This window comes from Pyrgilauda ruficollis, unplaced genomic scaffold (genome assembly GCF_017590135.1).
Source record: "Pyrgilauda ruficollis isolate IOZ18807 unplaced genomic scaffold, ASM1759013v1 scaffold191, whole genome shotgun sequence".
In the NCBI taxonomy this organism is placed as follows: Eukaryota; Metazoa; Chordata; class Aves; order Passeriformes; family Passeridae; genus Pyrgilauda; species Pyrgilauda ruficollis.
In genome coordinates this window covers 45,745-51,301 of record NW_024518207.1, presented here as the reverse complement: position 1 = coordinate 51,301, position 5,557 = coordinate 45,745, and the positions used below count along the sequence as shown (strand labels likewise).

The 5,557-nt window shown below is 53.2% G+C and overlaps 1 pseudogene; it reads left to right on the top strand.

The window, feature by feature from the left end:
* The first annotated feature begins 1,896 nt into the window (after positions 1–1,896).
* Positions 1,897–5,557, top strand: part of LOC121352643 — a 17,768-nt pseudogene continuing 14,107 nt past the window's right edge.

Here is a 5,557-nt window from a genome sequence, read left to right as displayed (position 1 = left end):
CGCAGAGGTGATGAAAGCGGTCTGAGGCCACGCCCACGGTCACGCCCCTCGCAAAAGGCCACGCCCACTGGCCGTGAGGGCTCCGGCGGGAGCGGCGAGCGGGACAGCGGGAACAGGGACAGGCGGGACCGGGAACGGCCCGGGTTGGGCACTAGGGGGGACAGAGAACAGCCTGGCCAAGGAACAGGGGTCAGGCAGCAGGCGCGACCAGGAACAGCCGCATCAGTGAGCAGGTGGGACAGGGAACAGCCTGGTTAGGAATGGCAGCCGGAATAGGAACAGGCAGGAGGCGGGACCGGGCCCAACCCAGTTAGGAGGATAGGGAACAGGCGGGAGCGGCCACAGCCAGGTGGGACAGGGAACAGGCTGCACTGGGAGCGGGCGGGATAGGGAACAGGGGGGAATAGGGATCGGGCAGGATAGGGAACAGGTGGGAATAGGGATCGGGCAGGATAGGGAACAGGTGGGAATAGGGATCAGCCGGGTTAGGGAACAGGTGGGAATAGGGATCGGGCAGGATAGGGAACAGGTGGGAATAGGGATCAGCCGGGTTAGGCAGCAGCTGGGAATAGGGAACAGATAAAACAGGCAGTAGGTGAAAGCGGGAACAGCCGGGTTAGGGGGCGGACGGCATGCGGAGCAGGTGGGGCCAGGAGCAAGCAGGACAATGAGCAGCCGGGTTAGGGAGCAGGCGGGATTAGGGACAGGCAGGATGGCTGCACTGTGTCGGCCCGCAGGTCCCCACAGGAGGGAGCCTGGGATACATCTCTTTCCAGTATCTGCACATTGTCCTAATTCCCTCTGCTCCCTGCTTGACCAACATCTCCAAGCTTTTAGGCTGGAGTATGTGCAGTAACCCTAACCCTTATTTAAAAACTCTGTTAAACTACTGGGCCTGGGAAGGTCATAACCAAACGTTTTACACATTTCCCATCAGAGTGACATCAGCTCTGCTGACCTGGCACATTTGTGACACCATTAGCAGCTTCTGCTTTGCCCCCTGGCAAGAAGCAATCAAGTTGAATTTCAAGGATTTATCCCTGGAATTTGCAAACAGCCTGAAAAACCCAACCAAACAATCCACAAAGGATGCATCGAGGTTTCCTTAACAGCTCTGGCTGCAGCCAGACTAGTTGGATGCTCCAACCTGGCCTTGAGCCCTTCCAGGGATGGGACAGCCACAGCTTCCCCTGCCAGCCTGTGCCAGGGCCTCAGCACAGCAGCTGGAGCTGGTTTTTGGGGGAAGAACAAAAGCTTTGGGCAGCATTAACTCAGGGAAAGGCAGAGTGAGAAGGAGCAGGCTGGCTTTTCCTGAAGGGGCATCAGGCTCTGGAATGGTGAGCCATGGACATGGTGTTTGCCAGGATTCCATGTCCCCCCTGGACAACGGCCCACAGACACAGTGATTCCCACAGTCCAGTGTTCCAGGAGGATGGTGGCCCACGGACAAGTTTCCTAGGATTCAGTGTCACCTGTACACAGGATGGTGGTCTACAGTCATGGTGTTTCCCAGGACTTGGTGGCCCCTTGGGGATTTAGTGGCCCCTGGGAAGAGTGGCTTGTGGACACAGTGTTTTCCAAGATTTGGTGTCCCCTGAGGATTGTGGCCCAGGTGCATGGTGTTTCGTAGGATTCGGTCTCCTCTGTGGATGGTGGCCCACGGGCACAGTGTTTCCTAGGACTTAGCGTCCCCTCATGAGAGTAGCTCTTGGGGCTCAGTGCTCCCAGGATTAGGCTGTCACCTAGGGACAGGGCTCCATGGGCACAGTGCTTCCCAGGACTTGGTGTCCCCGGGCGTGGCGGCCACCCAAGGGCGTGGCCGGGGCGTGGCTGGTGCCGGTGCCCCGGTGCCCGGGCTCGCTGTCGCCGCTGCGCTGGGCACTGCCGGGGTGCGGGATGTACGCCGGCAGGAAGGGGAAGAAGCCGGTGCCCAAGAGGTGGGTGCGGGGGAGCGGGCAGGACGGACGAAAGCCGGGCAGCGAGAGCCCAGCTGTTTCTGGGGAAGTGCTAGAGCCGCTGCGGTGCGAGCCAAAGGGAGCAGCGTGCTTGGGTTACCCGGTTTTAATCAGGGTTTATTGGAGCTAGCGCTGTGTCGGCTCTGGCACGCTGGTGGGAGAACAGAAATCCCAGAGATGCTTGTCCTGCATCCCAGTGAGGAAGATCGCCGCAGAGTTTGAGCCGCTCAGCAGTGATTTGCAGGCTGGGCTATGTTTTGGTGCCCGCCTAAATCAAGCATACAGCAATTAGTAATTACCAAAACACCTCGATTCCTTAATTATTAATTACCACGCTGCTCAGTAGCTGTTGCATAACATCCCCCTTGGAGGCCTCGGTGTTTCCTGCCTCTCTGGTGCCTTCCCCAGCTCCCAAGTCCCACCATCCTGTTTAACCTCAGCTTTTCCAGGTGTATAGGAACTAAAGGTGGGTATCTGTTCCTGGGAGGCTGTGGGGGAGCACATGGATGAGCTGAGTCCAAGCCCAGGATGGAGGAGGGAGCATCAATACTTTAAACCTGTGGTGAGGTGACCCTGATACTCTCTTGGGTATTTAATTGGGAGTCTTGTTGTGTAAACATGAAGGATAGTTGTTTTGCCACAAACCTGTCTTCTGTTCATCTCGGAGGGGTGATTCCAGCCCTGTGGCATACCAGCCTGAGCGTTTGGGCTGGATTTGTGTGGCTCAGGGTGCAGGAGAAAGTGTCTCTTTGGAGCAGAAGGGCCCTCGTTCCCTGGTTCTGCAAGGTCAGCCTTGGGAATGGGAAGAGATTCTTTTTCTCTGTGCTGGGTCAGATCTTGGAGCGGGATCCTGCTGGGAGCGGCCAGGCGGAGCAGGGCTGGTGGCAGTGGGATGTGCAGCCAGCCGGAGGGAACAGGGAGGATGGACTGAGGGACTTCTCCTTCTTGCTTACCTCAAAAAAACTGCTCACAAGAATGAGGAGACACTAGATTAGCTCAGGCAAGTTCCACTGTCGGGAGTAATCTCCCTTGGTACTTGCTAGCTTGCAGAAGGGATCACTTCCCACTGGGTTCCCGTTCAAAGAGCAGCTGGGGAAAAACAAACCCCAGCAGCAGCACAGCCTTTTTGGCTGGGAGCTGAGCTTTCCCTCGGCACAGGGGCCACCAGCTTCACCATGAACCCCATGGCACAGTGTGCTTCTTAACCACTGGGCCAAAGGGAAGGGAAATTAAACAGTTTTAAAATGTCTAGAGCAAGCTTCATTGTTTCCATGAGGCATTTCCTCACTGGCATCCCCCCTCTCAAGGCTGGCCATGGAGCACCCTGCATGCTGCAGCTGGGTTGTGCAGGAACAGAGGTGTTGGGGTGTCCTCCTTGCCCCTTAGGGTGACTTGCTGCTGGCTGTGTCACCCTGTGAAAATCCTCAGCCAGAGGATTTTCAGTGTTTGGCCACGTTATCCCAGTGCTTCTGTTATACCTCAGTGTTTTACCCACTGCTGTGCTTATCTCCAGTCTCATTTTTCTCTTCTTTCTGGCTGTTTGGAGCTGGATTTGGATGGTGACTGGCCATAAGACTTTAAAGGATATCTGAGGAAACTCAGACAAATTTTCTTCACCCTTTTTTTTTTTAATCAAAGGAAAACTGTTTTAATTTTTCTCCTTCCTGGTGTGTGACTGTGATTTCAAAAGTGTTTAAGCTTTCTAAAAGCCCTGGTGTCAGTGTGTTTTACCCAGCTTGTGTGGTACTAGTTTGGAGTTGGGTTGTGCCAGCCTCCCTGCGAGAGGGGATATCCCTCCTGATGCTGCTCTTACAACTCAGCAGTCTTGAGCTTTCCTGGCAAAATGCTGCAATTTTCCATTCAGCCTTAAAAGACCCCTCAGTCTCTCTCTGAGCTGCAAATTCAACAGGCACTTCGGTGCATTTCATTTAATGCTTATTTCCTCTCGTGTCATGTATACGAGCAGCCCTGCCAGATGAGATTGGAGAGTGGTGGTAGAGGAGAGAGCTTAAATTGCTGCTAAACACTGGCAGATCCTGTTATCCAAAGCTCCTTCCTGAAGCAAGAATGCCTGCAGAGAGGGAGTTTGTGGTTAGACAAATTACATCAAACCAAACAAGATGTGTGTTGGGGGGATGCAGCTGAGTGAGATACAGATCTGGGGGGACTGAAGGGTTTGTCTTTGAGCTATGAAACTCAGATTGGCATTAAAAAATGAAGGACACAGGGTGATGTGCAGGACTTGTTAAAGTTATTAACTGAGCTCTTACTGCTGGGGTTTGGCTGGGGTGGGTGAAATAACTGCAGCTCACAGAGATGGGGCCTCGTGTAGGCTTCAGGCTGCTCTCCTGGACACTGTTCCTTCTGCGGGCTGAGGGTTGCCCCCGGGGCCTAAGTTTGGCATCAAATGCTGGTTTAATTTGGAAATGCCCATCTGAAAGGGACAAAAATCAGAATATTGGAAGAAAACAAACAAAACTTTTTACATAAACTTTTTTTTTTTTTTTTAAGAGAGGCTCTTTTCACAGTGCAGTGCCCTAAATCCCCTCTGCGATATCTCTTTGTTTAAGTCATAGAATCCCAGAATGGTTTGGGTTGGAAAATCATCTCATTCTGCCCCATGGCTGCCCTGTCCCTGGAAGTGTTCTAGGCCAGGTTGTACAGGGCTTGGAGCAACCTAGGATAGTGGAAGGGGGTGGAACAAGATGGGCTTTGAGGTCTCTTCCAACCCAAACCACTCTGTGATTTCTAAGAGGAGCAGGTGTGTGTGGAAAAGTCTTAACCATTTCACTGTTGTGGCTGCACCAAAGCCAGTGCTGGGTTTAAAAAGAGCCTGTTGGACAATCCCAGTTTGATTAACGTCTCCTTTGCTTCTTCCAGCCCCAAACCGCCTCCCCCTGAGGGTGTGAAGTCCAACCCCTCCAAGCGGCACTGGGACCGGCTGAACCAGGAGCTGAACAAGCTGACGGGGCTGCTGCCCTTCCCCGAGGATGCGCGCTCCAGGCTGGATAAACTCTCCATCCTCCGGCTGGCCGTGGGCTGCCTGAAGGTGAAGAGCTACCTGATGGGTGAGTGTCCATGCTGGGAGGGAGGAAAAGCCCCTGGGATCAATCCCCACTGCACAGCTTGTGTTCCACCCCAGCTTTGGGATGGGAAGTTGTGTTTCCTGAAGGAAGCATGATGGTGAGTTATGGGAGCAGGCCCTTGGATATTGATTCTGGCAGGAGAATGTCACCATGGATGGTGGGAGACACTTGGGGGCCTGCCCAGCAGCTGAGACCTCCTGCAAAGTTCCTCCATCTCATTAGCAGCCATTCTTATGTCCAAAACTCCGCCTGTGTCGCACTCCCAGCACCCTGTGGAGAAGAAGAGAGAGGTGGGTAAAACAGTGTGTCTTGTTGAACTGCAGCAATGCCCTCATCTAACTGGAATGGCAATTTAAAATTAACTTCACTAAATAATTGAATGTTCATAATATAATATATATTACGTGTTCCCTTTTATTATATTTTGTATTCTGTATTTCCTTATTTATTCCATATTTGGTATTCTTATATTTATTCCATATTCCTCCTCCCTCCCTCCCTCCCTCCCTCCCTCCC